The sequence below is a fragment of the Miscanthus floridulus genome, chromosome 10 (assembly GCF_019320115.1).
Source record: "Miscanthus floridulus cultivar M001 chromosome 10, ASM1932011v1, whole genome shotgun sequence".
In the NCBI taxonomy this organism is placed as follows: Eukaryota; Viridiplantae; Streptophyta; class Magnoliopsida; order Poales; family Poaceae; genus Miscanthus; species Miscanthus floridulus.
The window spans coordinates 88,697,575-88,713,907 of record NC_089589.1 but is presented as its reverse complement, the minus strand read 5'-3'; positions in this window follow the sequence as shown (position 1 = coordinate 88,713,907).

The following is a 16,333-nucleotide window of genomic DNA, read 5'->3' as shown; positions in this document are numbered from 1 at the left end:
TATAATTTGATGGATATTTGAAAATATGAAATTTACACTAGTTTGCAAAAATAAGTATAGAAAGTAGATGACAACTGTTACTAGATCCTCGGCCTCTCGTTCGGTTGTGAAACGACTGAGGCCAGAACTCCCTCTCATTATCTGCGGCAAGTGTAAGCAGAAGATTGTGATGGAGTACCGAGTCAAGAGACAGGGACCCAACAAGGGTCGTGTTTTCTACAAGTGCCCGGATCGCGATGTGAGTTTCTTACGCATTTTATAATTATGGCTAATTGACCTGCTTTTCTTGAATATTTTTTACTAAATATTTTTTGGCTTTAATTTCAGTGGGAGGGCAATGGATGCGATGGTTGGTACTGGGAGGAAGATTATGCTACATACGTGCAGAATTTGGGTGCGCTTGAGGTAGCGGATGCTGCTGATGAGGCAGTGAGCCAGCAGGAGAAGCTTATTGATATTCAACAGAAGAATGATTTGTCTGTTTTAGTTGCGTACGATCACAAAATAATTATGTTACTGAAGTGCATTGTAGTTTTAGTTTGTTTAGTGATAGTTGGGATTGCTTACGTTGTAGCCAGGCTTAGTTAATTAATCAACCGTGTGTGTGTCATTTATGTTGTGTAATAAAATACTTAATTATGTTCAAGGTTTTCATAATTTATCGTGTAATACAGATTATGTCACGCCATTGGATGTACAATGCCGATCGCCGCTCCCAAGACTTTATAGAGGGCTTGCACTATTTCTTAGGTGTGGCCGAGGCAAATAAGCGGGATGGTTTCATATGCTGTCCATGTGCCCTATGTAAGAATTTAAAGGAATATTCAAGCTCAATGAGTCTTCATTCACATTTGCTTAAGTCAGGTTTCATGTCAAACTATATATGTTGGACTAAGCATGGAGAAAGCGGGGTCATGATGGAAGAAGGTGAAGGAGAAGATTTAGACATTGATGACATTATTGCTCAGTATGGTGCCTTTGATGATACTACAATGGGGGGAGATGAAGAAGAGGTAGCGGTAGAAGATGATCTCGGTGATGCTCTTGGCGATGCCATTCGTGATGCACAACAAGAATGGGAAAGTGAAAAAGAGAAAGTTAAGTTGGAGCGCATGCTTGAGGATCATAGGAAGTTGCTATACCCGACGGCCGAAGAGGGACAAAAAAAGCTGGGTACAACACTGGAATTGCTACAGTGGAAGGCAAAGAATGGTGTATCCGATAAGGCATTTGGGAATTTATTAAACCTCATAAAGAAGATGCTTCCGAAGCCAAATGAATTGCCCACCACTATGTACGAAGCAAAAAAGGTTGTCTGCCCTTTGGGATTAAAAATCCAGAAGATACATGCATGTCCTAATGACTGTATCCTCTACCATGGCAATGAATACGAGAATTTGGATGAATGCCCGGTATGTAAAGCATCGCGGTATAAGATCAGGCGCGATGATCCTAGTGACGTCGAGGGTGAACAACGTCCTAGAAAGAAAATCCCTGCCAAGGTTATGTGGTATGCTCCTATAATACCACGCTTAAAACGTTTGTTCAGAAATAAAGACCACGCAAAGTTGTTGCGGTGGTATAAAGAAGACCGTAAGGTAGACAATATGCTGAGACACCCAGCTGATGGGTCCCAGTGGAGAGCGATAGATAGAGAATTTTCAGAGTTTGCAAATGAGGTTAGAAACTTAAGGTTCGCCTTAAGTACAGATGGTATGAATCCTTTTGGACAGCAGAGCACTAGTCATAGCACTTGGCCAGTTACTCTATGTATCTACAACCTTCCTCCATGGTTATGCATGAAGCAGAAGTTCATTATGATGCCGATCCTCATCCAAGGTCCGAGGCAACCTGGCAACGATATTGATGTATATCTGAAGCCATTAGTTGAAGAACTTCTAGTTTTATGGAACAAACCAGGTGTACGTGTCTGGGATGAGTACAAACAAGAACACTTTGACCTACGAGCAATGTTGTCGTAACCATCAATGATTGGCCTGCTTTAAGTAATCTTTCAGGTCAGACAAACAAAGGATATAATGCATGCACACATTGTTTTGATGACCTTGACAGTATATATTTGAAAAGATGTCGAAAGGTCGTGTACCTTGGCCATCGTCGATTCCTTCCTTTGAACCACCAAGTAAGAAAGAAAGGGAAGCATTTTAAAGGTAAGCCAGACCACCGGAAGAAGCCTCATAACCGAACCGGGGAAGATGTACTCGCAATGGTCAAGGATGTGAAAGTAGTATTTGGAAAGGGACAAGGCAGTGAATCTGTTCCCAAAGATGCTAATGGACATGCACCCATGTGGAAGAAGAAGTCCATCTTTTGGGAGCTACCCTATTGGCAAGTCCTAGAGGTCCGCAACGCAATCGACGTGATGCACCTGACAAAGAATCTTTGTGTGAACCTGTTAGGATTCATGGGTGTGTACGGGAAGCCAAAGGATTCACTTGAAGCACGCCAGGACTTGTAGTGCATGAAAGAACGAGACAACCTTCATCCAGAGAAGACAGGTGATGGACGTCATTACTTAAGTCCTGCTAGCTACACGCTTAGCAAAGAAGAGAGGGACAGCATGTTCGAATGTCTAAGCAGCATCAAGGTCCCATCGGGATTCTCCTCCAATATAAAGGGTATAATAAATGTGCCAGATAAAAAATTCCTAAACTTAAAGTCCCACGACTGCCACGTGCTTATGACGCAATTGCTTCCAGTTGCTTTAAGAGGAATTCTACCTCCACATGTACGTCTAGCCACCGTGAAGCTATGTGCATTTCTCAATGCAATTTCTCAGAAGGCAATCAATCTAGTGGAACTAGCTACTCTACAGAACGATGTGGTTCAATGTCTTGTCAGCTTTGAGTTGGTGTTCCCTCCATCCTTCTTTGATATCATGACACACATCCTAGTTCATTTGGTGAAGGAGATTAGTATTCTTGGACCTGTGTTCTTACATAACATGTTCCCCTTCGAGAGGTTTATGGGAGTCTTGAAGAAATATGTGAAAGTCCGTTCTAAGCCTGAAGGAAGCATCGCCCAGGGCTATGGAACAGAGGAGGTCATTGAGTTCTATGTTGACTTTATTCCTGACATTGCTCCGATTGGCGTTCCCGAATCACGACATGAGGGGAGACTCAGTGGTAAAGGAACTTTAGGGAAGAAAACATATATTGGCATGGAAGACGATTATTTCAATAAAGCACACTACACAGTTCTTTAGAACTCGTCATTGGTGCATCCGTACATCGAGATACATAAGGAGTTCTTACGATCCAAGTTTCCAGGGAAGACTGAAGCTTGGATTAGGCGTCAGCACATGAAAAGTTTCAGTGGTTGGTTGCGAAAAGAATGTCAAGGCGATGACAATATTGATGAGCAACTGTATTTGTTGGCTAGGCAGCCATCGTGGCATATCCTCACGTACCAAGGGTACGAGATAAATGGGAATACATTTTACACAGTTGCCCAAGATAAAAGGAGCACCAATCAAAATAGTGGTGTTCGCATAGATGGCACAGATCCAAATGGGAATATACAAACATATTATGGCCGCATAGAAGAGATATGGGAACTAGACTACGCACCTAATTTTAAAGTCCCTTTGTTCCGGTGCCAATGGGTGAAGCTGACCGGAGGAGGGGTAACAGTCGACAAAGAGTATGGAATGACAACAGTGGACCTCAACAATATTGGATACAAAGAGGAACCATTCGTCCTTGCTGCCGATGTGAGTCAGGTGTTCTATGTGAAAGACATGTCTACAAAATCAAAGAGAGGAAAAAACGAAGACATCAACTCAATGATCAATGAGCCAAAGCGCCACATAATTCTTTCTGGGAAAATAAATATAGTAGGAATTGAAGACAAGTCAGACATGTCAGAAGATTACGAAAGAAATGTCCGAATTCCACCCTTCATAGTGAAGAAAGATCCAAGCATCATGTTAAATGATGAAGACACTCCATGGTTACGACAAGATCATAACCAAGGGTCATACGTCAAGAAGAAATTCACTGTTGTGCCCGCATGATACAACGATGCATGTTTAATATATTATGTTTTAGAGACGGATATTATGTAATATGTTTTCGGAACCCTAGATTGTCTAAAATTGAAAAGTTTTGAATACCAAGTTTTTTTCATTTGAGAAAGCTTGAACAAAAATGTAGTTCAATTTTCACAAGTGTGTGACATAGTTTTAGAAAGTCTATAAGAGATAAGGAAAATTGTGACTAGTGTTTGATAAAAATTTCTCAAATGGGAAAATGAGCTATGTAACAATTGTAGATCTTGCTGAGATGATCAAACTTGGTATTCAGAGTTTTTTCATCGGAGGTCATTTAGTGTCTCATTTGAGCAAGTTTGACCAAGTCAAATTTGGTCAAATGAAAAAACAACACTTTGACCCTAGTATTATGGACTCTAAATGACTTCGAATTGAAAAGTTTTGAATACCAAGTTTGTTAAACTCAAAAAGATCTACAATTGTTGTTTTGATCAACTTTCCATTTGAGAAAGTTTGGACGGTTCAAATTTGTGATTTTTAAATTTCGACGCCTACAAACTAGTTTTCGGAACCCTAGATTGTCTAAAATTGAAAAGTTTTGAATACCAAGTTTGTTCATATCATCAATATCTACAATCCTTATATAGACCATTTTTTCATTTGAGAAAGCTTGAACAAAATGTAGTTCAATTTTCACAAGTGTGTGACATAGTTTTAGAAAGTCTATAAGAGATAAGGAAAATTGTGACTAGTGTTTGATAAAAATTTCTCAAATGGGAAAATGAGCTATGTAACAATTGTAGATCTTGCTGAGATGATCAAACTTGGTATTCAGAGTTTTTTCATCTGAGGTCATTTAGTGTCTCATTTGAGCAAGTTTGACCAAGTCAAATTTGGTCAAATGAAAAAACAACACTTTGACCCTAGTATTATGGACTCTAAATGACTTTGAATTGAAAAGTTTTGAATACCAAGTTTGTTAAACTCAAAAAGATCTACAATTGTTGTTTTGGTCAACTTTCCATTTGAGAAAGTTTGGACGGTTCAAATTTGTGATTTTTAAATTTCGACGCCTACAAACTAGTTTTCAGAACCCTAGACTGTCTAAAATTGAAAAGTTTTGAATACCAAGTTTGTTCATATCATCAATATCTACAATCCTTATATAGACCATTTTTTCATTTGAGAAAGTTTGAACAAAATGTAGTTCAATTTTCACAAGTGTGTGACATAGTTTTAGAAAGTCTATAAGAGATAAGGAAAATTGTGACTAGTGTTTGATAAAAATTTCTCAAATGGGAAAATGAGCTATGTAACAATTGTAGATCTTGCTGAGATGATCAAACTTGGTATTCAGAGTTTTTTCATTTGAGGTCATTTAGTGTCTCATTTGAGCAAGTTTGACCAAGTCAAATTTGGTCAAATGAAAAAACAACACTTTGACCCTAGTATTATGGACTCTAAATGACTTCGAATTGAAAAGTTTTGAATACCAAGTTTGTTAATTTTGGTCGAATTGAAAAAACAACAATCCTTATATAGGTCATTTTTTCATTTGAAAAAGTTGTACAACAAAAAATACTATATTTTCTTTATTTTTATAGGTTTAACAAAAATTTCCTGTCAATTTTGGTCAAAAACCGAGAAAAAATTGAAACATTGACGTTACAATAATGTGATAATAAATTTCCTATCGAATAATATTAGTTTTATTAATTTTAAGTTACAAATATATTTTTGCATTAACAAAATACTTAGTATTAGTAACATTTATATTCTATATTCATAAAAGAAATTAAAAACTATAGGTTACAAAATTTTCCTATTTACAATAAATAATTAGTTAATCAATAGAATTTTTTAAAATAAATATTGCAAAGTATTGAAGTTGCTATGGAATTAATTGATTAACCTAGTATTAAACAAAATCAAAATCCCAGGTCTTTCCAATTACGCTGGCGGGTTGCCAAAATTTTCAGGCCTTCAGTCCCGGCCCAGACCAAGAACCGGGACTAAAGGGTGAGCGGCAATTTCGGTGCCCGCCCAAAATACTTTTAGTCCCGGCTAGTAACACCAACCGGGACTAAAAACCCTTTAGTCCCGGCTTGTAAGGCGAGCCGGGACTAAAGGGTTGGGCCTTTAGTCCCGGCTGGTAATACCAGCCGGGACTAAAGGGTTTTTAGTCCCGGTTGGTGTTACTAGCCGGGACTAAAGGGTCCTGGCCTATATATATCGAACGATTTCATCTTCTACCTTTCGATCTACACGTCGATTATCGCCGCCGCCACCGCCATCTTCGATCTCGCCTCCGTCGCCCCAGCCCCGCCCGGCCGTACATCGAGCTCGTCTCTGCCGCGCCGCCGTCGTCTTCTACCCCCGCCCGGCCGTGCCATCCGCCCGGTCGCATCCCGTCTCTGCCCGCACCCGAGCCCCCTCCGTCGACCGCTTCCCGCGCGCCCGGCGGCCTCGTCGTCGAGCCCCGCCGTCTCCGCCGTACGTCGTCCTCGCGCGATCGAGGTGCTCAGCTCGGCCCCGCGCGTGGCCGGCCAGCATGCCCTGCCGGCCCACGCCATCCGCCTCGATCCCCAGCCTGCTAGAGCTAGCTTGCTCTCGGCCGGCCAATATTAGATTAAAATGTTAGATTTAATTAGTAGTTTTTGATATATGTTAGATTTAAATGTATTAAAATTTAATTAGTACTTTATTTAGATAGTTTTTTTAGATAGTTTTTTATTATAGTATTTGATATATGTTAGATTAAAATGTATTAAATTTTAATTAGTACTTATTTAGATAGTTTTTTTTAGATAGTTTTTTATTATAGTTTTTGATATATGTTAGATTAAAATGTATTATCTATTACTAGTTTATCTAATTTCATGTTAGATTTATTTAATTGGATTTAGTAATTATATATTCTATCTCTCTATATATATATATATCTAGAGAGAGATTCTATATGTATACATATGGTACTTAATTAATTATTTCTATATGTATATATACATGTACTTATTTTCATGTGTTGAGAGAGAGAGAAAATTGTATCTAGAGAGACATTCTATGTGTTATCACATGCATATCTAGAGATATAGACATATGCACTTATTTCTATGTGTTGAGAGAGAGAGAAAATATATTGTATCATTCTATGTGTATATATATACATGTACTTATTTCCATGTTTTTGGATCGAAAGTGTTTTTGATTCGATTCCAAAGCCTATACCTTATTATTGTTTATCCTTATGAAATATTATGTGTTATTATATTTAATTGGATTTAGTAATTCTATATGTGTTATCACATGTACTTATGTTATGTACCATAATAATTCTATCTATGTGTTATCTTGAAGATACAAATGACTGCTCCGGATGATAACTTGAGTGATGACATAATGGCGGATATTATCAACGCCGGCACCAATGTGGATGTAGATGACACGAGTCAGTACTTTGCTGATTATGAGGATATCCTGAATATGCCGGTGGTTGAAGATCAATAAATTGTCGCGCAAGAAAATACTGGCGAGGTATATTCGATTATCTATCATCTCTTATAGATGCATGCGTACGTATATTTGTTGTTAATCGTTGTGTTTCTACTCATGTAGCCGGTCTCTGGATCTACATCAACCACCGACAAAAGTAGGAAAGTCCGAGGGCCAAAAAAGCCATTAGAGGGCCGTTTCATAATATCAGAATTCGACACCGACACCGGCAAACCATTGGGACCACATGCTCAGACATATGTCAATCAATGTGGGTTCATTGTAAGGGATAGGATCCCAGTTAGTGCTCATGAATGGAAGCAGAAGATATCCGCTCCTAATGTTAGTTTTGTATCTGATCGTGATAAGAACCTAGCTTGGAGAGATATCACTCAGCATTTCACATTACAAGCAGATGATGCTTTGAAGGAGCTAGTGAGGGATTGGACAATGAAGAAGATGGCAACATTGTTCCAGAGTTGGAAGAAGACATTGTATAAAAAGTTTATCTTGAAGAATGCTACGCCGAATTTCAATGCTAAGGCGTTTGTCAAGTTGGAGTCCCATTGGGATGCCTTCGTAGAATACAAGACATCTCAAGACAGTGAGGAACGTGTGATGAGAAATCGGCAGAATGCCCGACAGAAGCAATACCATCATCGCATGGGATTAGGTGGTTATAGGAGTGCTATTCCCAAGTGGCAGAACCTAGAAGCAGAGATTACTGCCATGGGAATCATACCTGAAACAATAGAAAAGAACTGGCCTCAACGCACGAAGAATTGGTTCTACGCTCATGGGGGAAGCCTAGACCCAGACACTGGCAAGCTAATTTTCGGCCAAAAAATTGAGAGAGCAACACAGAGACTAGCTCGTGCTAGGGAAGAAGCTGATAGTGGTGTTTTCAAGCCCAACAGAGAGAAGGATGAATTGACATATGCCCTAGAGAATCCCGAACACGGTGGTCGAACAAGAGGCTATGGGGCGGTTCCGTGGCTACACGCATTCCCAGCAGACAAGGATACCTACAGAAGCCGCCAGAGAAAGAAGGATGAGGAGGCAGAACGAATTCGTGCATTGGAGCAATTTGTTGATGAGTCACGACAAGCATTGCTTGAATCACATGAACGAGAAAAATCTCTTGAGGCAAGAATGCAGGAGGAGATCAAGAGGCAAGTGCAGCTAGCAATGAGTCAAATGCAATCGCAATCAACGCCGGGAGTCACCATTAGCCCCGTTGGTCAGATGAAAAGCAGTTGTGCTTCTACGGAGCTGCCAGTTATTCAAGACGACGCTGAGTTGCGCTTCCCTGTTGATGACATTACCGAGCCTCTAACAAAATGTGAGCTGCACATTCCAGATGGTAATGCATCAATCATGGTGGCTGTCGGGGTTGTATCTCCAATAGACCGAACGAAGACACCAAGAATCCATGGGTCAGTTATTCAACCTGGATATGCTAGCGTCTCGGTGGATAGAGTGCTCAAAGGTTACAGCAATGTTCCTCTTGACATTGAAGGCGGTGATGGGGAGAAGACACTAGGAGAAACAGAGAAGACATTTATTCAATGGCGCAAACGCTTCATCATCATTCCTGGGGCGCCACCGCTTCCCCTACCTCACCCTAGGTACGAATGAAAGTGAATGAAATATTATTTTCCATTAATTTTCTATTGGCTTCAAAAATAATTGACACACAAATTGTTTTTATAGCAGGGTCTCTCCCCAGCCTAGCCTAATCATTCATTCCCCATCTCATCACAGCGTCGCGGGGGGCGAGACGACTTCATCCCCACGGCGATCGCCAACTCCTACACCGGCCCCATCGCCTCCACAACGATCTCCAACTCCTACACCGGCCCCACCGCCTCCACAACGATCTCCAACGTCTCCACGCCGGTCTCCACCAACACCGGCCTCATCGCCTCCACGCCGATCTCCAACACCGCCCCCACCCCCTCCACAGCGACGCACTACAAAGACGTCTAAGGTCCCGGCGGCAAAGAAGACCCCAAGAAAAAGAGTTATTTCTCAAGAAATACTTCCTGAAAAGACTGATGAGCAAATAGCAGCTGAAGAAGACAAAAAAGTAAAAGATTTTTTTATAGATATCAAAAACAAGAGTCAAGCAAAGCTTAAGGAGAAGCCGTACTTTTACATACCACGAGATGTGCTGAGGCAGAAGGTCGATGCTCATAAGAAAAAGATGATTAAACTTCGTAAGCCTTCGCCACTATCAGACTATGACCGCTCCCTCGTGAAGTCACATGATGCAGATAAGAAAAGGAAAAGAGCATCAGGGAAGGATGTCCCACAGCTCGGACAACAGAAGCAACCAATGCAAAATCTTGTTGTTGCTAATGAATATGGTTCCAACATAGAAGTCTATCGACCAGACAACTCTGGAGAAGTGTCGGTTCAAGCCCTTAATGCTTTTTTTAAAGATACTGGTTTAACCTTGGATCAATTGACGGGCAAAGCTCCAATCCAGAACCTAGAAGTTGATACCTGGAAGACTTATAAATATGGCAAAAGTCTGTACAACCCTGCGGCTCTGAATAAATTGGGTACGCAAATGTACTTGCTCAACAAGTGGTACATGCAGGCGTGTGGCAGGGGTGAGCAGTGGATCTTTGTCAGATTTAGAGACCATCATTACTTCCGTGGCGATGACATCTTACATATTAGTTTCGAAGAATTGCATCAACTATTCCACTTGGACGCTCTGGACAAATCAATCATGAGCTCCTTTTGTTTGTAAGTGATTCTTACTTTTATTTAATAAACTCACTTCCATGCGTACGTGTATATAATTATCCTCACATGTAACTTATATTTATATATAGATTCCAGATGTCAGAGCTCCAAAGAATACAAGACACCAGTGTTGGCTTCATTGATCCTTATATCGTATTCAAAACCGATATTATTGTCAAGGACCACTGGGTATCTGAAGCACAGACGAATATCATGAAGTTCTTCGTGAAGCAGCACGACAAGACAACAATACTTTTCCCGTACAACTTTGAGTAAGTGTTAATAATAATGTAGTCTACACATTTTATGTAATATCAATACAACTTATATGCATGTACGTGTGTGTATAAACCAATGCAGTTTTCACTGGATACTCATTGTCATTGAGTTAAACTCAAGTCGGTTACTAATCTTTGACTCGTTGAGAAAAGAACGGGCACTATACCAAGATATGATAGACATTATCCAGGGGTAATTTCGATCTCTCGCGCACAACTATTATTGAATAGACTTTGCCATAATTTATTAACGATCGTACATTATTGGTCGCACAGGGTTTGGAAAGAGTTTATTCGGCAACATCGCAAGGATTGCAAGGCACCACTTAATGTAGTTGAAATACCAGTAAGTTGTACTATATACACTTTCCCACGTGTTTAATTACTATATCGTACTTCAATTTACGTGTGAGATGATGAGAATAATCTTCTTCTCGTACAGTGGTGTTTGCGGCAGGAACCAGGTAATAACTTGTGTGGATACTACGTTTGTGAATTTATCACTGCGCACATAAGAAGAACTCCTGAAGATGTCCTCAGAGTACGTATATATCAATTTTTATTTATTTTTAAATGAATATATATACATATATGTGTATTAATACTTTTCCTTTTATTTCAAATGCAAGACTGAATGGTTGAAACGAAGGGTCATGCAAAAAGACCATCTGAAAGCAGTTCAAGAGTCAATAGCAGGATATCTTCTAGAAAAAGTGCTAAATCCCAACGGCGAGTTCTACTTTGATCTTAAGGAATAAATGATGTAAATTAAATGTTTATTGATATCGTTATTTTCGAGAACAAGATTATGAAAGTGTTGTATATATACATATATATATATCTATAATATATATAGTTTCATACTTTATTCGAATATAATAATGCTCAAGATGAGAATTAGATGTAATTATATGCATGCGTGTATTTATATTAGCAACATAGAATACGTACATAAAAACATATTATATATTAAACAAATACGTGTAACTGAACTGAAAACAAATTAAACAAAAAGAAAGAAAAAGAAAAGGAACCTTTAGTCCCGGTTGGGGTTACCAACCGGGACTAAAGGGTGAACCATTAGTCCCGGTTGGTAACCCTAACCGGGACTAAAGGGTGCGCCAGGTTCGCTCGGCTGGAGGGCCTTTAGTCCCGGTTGGTGTTACCAACTGGGACTAAAGGTCCCTCTTTAATCCCGGCTCGATGACCCGGGACTGAAGGTTCCACCTTTAGTCCCGGGATCGTTGTCCCGGCGCGGTAACCGGGACTAAAGGCTGTTACCGCCCGGGACAACAGGTCCATTCTGTAGTAGTGTTCCTTGCCGCTTGTCGGGATCAGTACCTCTAGCCTCAGGGTCGGGTGAAGAAGCATTTCTATCAACCATATGCTCTTCTCAGATTTCATCAATTTTCACTGATGATATTGCATGCAGTGCAACAAGCACTTACTCTTGCAATTCCAGATTGTGAAGGCCGTTGAGCAAGATCTGAATCCTAGCAGTGCCTTTTGAAACTGCTAGAACTGTGCTTCTAATAAGTTACAATTGAAACATCACTTGCTTAAAGTTAGAGCATATCCACAACCATCGCCTATTGTAAAGATCATGTATTCTATGCATGATCATATATGTTCGGTTTTGGTGATTCAGGTGAAAACACAAGCACCATGATTAAAATGTATGTTAAGGTGTGTTAGACATGTTCTAATAGGGATGCAACAGAAGAAACGACGTGAAAACCAGCAAAGAAAGAGTTAAAATCGAAATGTGCGCAAAAGTCGTTGCACATTCTGGACAGTCCGGCGACCACGGTTTTGAACATGCCAGACAAAAAGTTGTCCGCTGCAAAAATCAGCTGACTAAAAAAATCAAGGCGCCTATGGTGACTTCGTGAATTTCATGATCTGCTGGCTCAGTCCTTTAAGAAGGTGCTCATAGAGGTAGGGTTTGCGTACTTGTGTTCATAGGGGTGAGTATACGTGCATGTTGTGGGCGTCTACATTGTATTGTGTAATTCTAAAAAAAAATCAATTGAAAATTTTTAGATCTTTCGAAGCACAACTTTTGTTGCAGGTCATTTCTCCATCAACTGTTATTTAAAAAAAATCCAAAATCTATGGTCAAAGTGAATATTTGGGCCTCCAAATGCTCACAAGTAAAGAAGTTATCAAATACGAAGTTGTACATTGTGTCAAGATGTACTACCTTCATCCCAGAAAGAATACAACTATGGGTTGCGTGCCACGTAAATTGGTTCACGTTTGACCAAGTTTCTAGGAAATAGTATTAATATTTATGACTCCAAATTAATTTATTATAAAAATACATTTTATAATTAATCTAATAATATTTATTTGATATTATAAATATTTATACTTTTTTATCTATATTTGGTCGAAGTTGATATATTAACACGTGATACTATTCCAGAATTGCATTCTTTTGGGGACGGAGGGAGTACAAGTTTGGTATAGACAATGTCTACATTCGAGGTCATTTAAAAAATTCAAAATTTTGAATTCAAAATCTAATAACTTAAAACGAGTATTTGGCCTCAAAATAGATCACATTAATGGCTCAAACTTCGGTATAAAGCATGTCATCAACTAAGGTAATTTGAAAAGTTTAAAAATTTTGTTTTCAAAACTTGATAATTGAAAAGATTTCACTCCCACCTAGACTTTCTTTTTTATGGCTCTTCTTTGTACCCGTTGAAAAGACAGACCCGAATAAAGAATAAATAGTAATCTTTGACAAAACAAATAAGAAAAAAAAATGATTCTTACTTCGATACAAGAAGAATCGACACAAGAAAAAGGCTTTCCAGGCGCTCATTTTGTCTAGGCTTTCAGTTTAATGTTTTTATTCACCAGCCGTGGTTATTGGCAAGAACTCATTGAATCTATCGTTTGGGCTCATAACAAATTCAAAGTTGCTCCTACTACTCAGCCTAGAGTTGCTCAATCCGTTGCGTGTTTGGACCGAATTCATGGATTTTTTAATAGCAAATACTAAAAAGAAAATAACCTTATTTCCTGGCAAAATAGACTAAATATAGCATGAATGATCCTAAAAACCCCTCGAAGGAGATAATAAAGAACCTAAAGCAGACGGTATCCTACTGCAAGGGTGGTCTTAAGAATCCAAAGGAGCTTGCTCAGAAGAGATAGATGTATCCCAACCTCTATTGCTCTCGCGTAAAGACTTTTTTTTACACGACTGGAAAAAGTGACTACGAATTCCCACCTACAGCTACTAACTTGCCGCCTCCCCACGTTAAGCTGGTACTTGTTTGTAACACCTCTGGTGTTACGAGCTTGCTTAGCACCTAGGTTAAGGTCAACGAAAAATAATTTATATAAACAAAAATAAAATATAACTTGTGTGTAATACTTAAGTAGAGATGATGAGCAAGTGGTGTAGTTGAAAATGCAACTTTATTTTTTGAAAATAAATGTTGTTAACTAGTGTTTTTGAGAGCTCAAAAATTGAATCCAAAATTTAAACTACAACTCTTCGTGAATCGGCAAGAAATTAAACTTATGTTTAAAATGCCATTTTTGGTGAATTATATTGAGCAAAATAGTTTAATGGTGCTTGAATACTTTGCTCCTATGGGTTAGCATGAAGTATGGACTATTGCGTGAAACACTTGTTGGTTGAAGTTAATAAGGTTTAGACAAATTAAAAATTGTGGCAAAGGTGTTAATGGATGTTAGTGCAAGCCGAGCTCTGGACCTTCTAAGACTAGAAGGAAGAAGACAATGTCATCTTGGCATTTACGTTTTAACTAAAATACTTAAGCACTAGCTCCATGATTTTCGTTTTGTTGGTTGCCTCTAAGTGAGTGCTTTAGCAGGGTGTAGTTCACGGATGAGTTGGAGTTGTCGTGGCGTAAAAAAAATGCCCTAATTTCGTTAGAACACATTGTTGGTTTTGTTTTGGGCTTCGGTTGTGAACGAGTGTTCAGCGCGACGAGCTCATGTTTGCATCCTCCCATTTCCCTCTCTAGTCGCTCTCTGGGAGCATGGTTTGCTTTGCCAGCTAGATGTTAGTATCGGCCCTAGGTTGGTAACTTTGGTTGAACCTCCATCGAGCTGCGTTTGGAGTTTGGCACGCTCCAAAAATCGTGCAGGCATGTGGTACGGCCGTTCGGGCCCGGGGACACGGTCACCGTGTCCGGTGTCGCGCCGTCGTGGGCTACTTGCACTACTGCCGCCCGCTGCTACCATGTGTTGCGCCGTGCGTTGGCTGGCTTACCCTGTGGCCATGACCGCTGTCCCGCTGGCCAGCCGCGTGGCCGTCGGCTGCCCGCCGGGCCAGGCGTGGCCGCAGCCGCTCTCCACCGTGCGTAGGATGCTAACGACCATGGCGCTATCTGAGCGCACATGCAGGGCTGCACCTTGTCCTCTTGTCGTTTCGGTCACTGCAGCGCTCGCCCTCCGCCACTCAACCCACCTACCCAGCTCTGCTCTCGGCGCCGTGGCGTGACTTGCCGTGGCACGAGGTCATGCAGCCGCGTGCGCATGGCCGCACAGGCACCCCCCTAAATCCTCCCCCCTAAGCATTAAACAACGCGACCCTTGCCCTCGCTCATGCGGTTGTGTCCTCGTGCTGCCATGACTTGTCGGGTCTTGGTCGGGTCACCTTAGCCGGGGCTGCTCCTTGCGACATGGCAGTGGCAGTGCACCGCTCTCCTTTCTCCTTCATAATCACCAACTCAAAGCTTCCCAGCCTAATTCCTCACGTCAATGATAAGCATAGGAAGTTAGCTAGGCGCTTCGTTCTCATCGGATCTAGCAGTGGTCCGTCCGCGGCCAATTTCGAGTTTTGCTCGCCGTCGGCCACAAGCGCCGCCGCGACCAGTGGGTTGGGGATAAGTCTCAACCCATGGGGAAAGGACTCAATTGGTCATGTTTCTGGACCCGTCTTGATCCCCTCTAGCTGGTGCTTGCGTCAGGTTGGTCTGGGTTTCTATCGTGGGTGTGGTGACGCATCGGTGCCGTGGTTGGAGCGTCGCCGCACGGCGCGGGCGCATATGGCCAGACCACCTCAGCACTCCTCGGGTTCAACCGTCACTACAGCACGGTCCACGATGAGTTTCTAATGCTTCCCGCCATCTCTACCCCTCTGTTAGGGTCCTAGCTCATCGGAACAGCAGTGCCGCCGCCATGGGTAGCCGCTCGCCACTGTAGCTCGTGTCAGTGTGTCCCTGAGTCCCTAACCGCCACCCAACCTTGCGCGTTTAGCCGGGGACGGTGGTCAACCCCTTACTCCCGTCGTAGCGAGCCTAGGTTACCCGGCGTAGCTGCCTTATGCCGTTGGCCTCCGCGCCAACGAGCGTGGGGATTCCAGGGACCTGTTCGTGGTGAGGATGAAAACGTTCGAGGGCTTGATCGCAAAACCACTGTAGGTAGGAATAGTGCACATAGCATTCGCATTAATCTCTGAAAACTCAGGGGCTTTTCTATAAAATGGCCAACGCACGCGTGCGCCCCCGGCCTTGGGCCGTACTGGGCCGAATCAATGGCCACCGGCCCTTTTCTTTTTCTAAAGCATTTTCTAATTTAGTTTTTAAGGTAAACTTATAAATTCAATATAAATTTGTGTAGTTAACCAAAAATTATGAAACTAAATTTATTAGGTTTCTAAAATCATGATCTATCTACTAGTATAATTGGTTCACATAGCTTCATAAGTATTTTCAAGAGTGATCTAATTAATTTTAGGTGCTTAATATTGTTAAAATATAAATTTGTAGGAATTGTTGTGATAAATTGGTAATGGTGTTGGCTC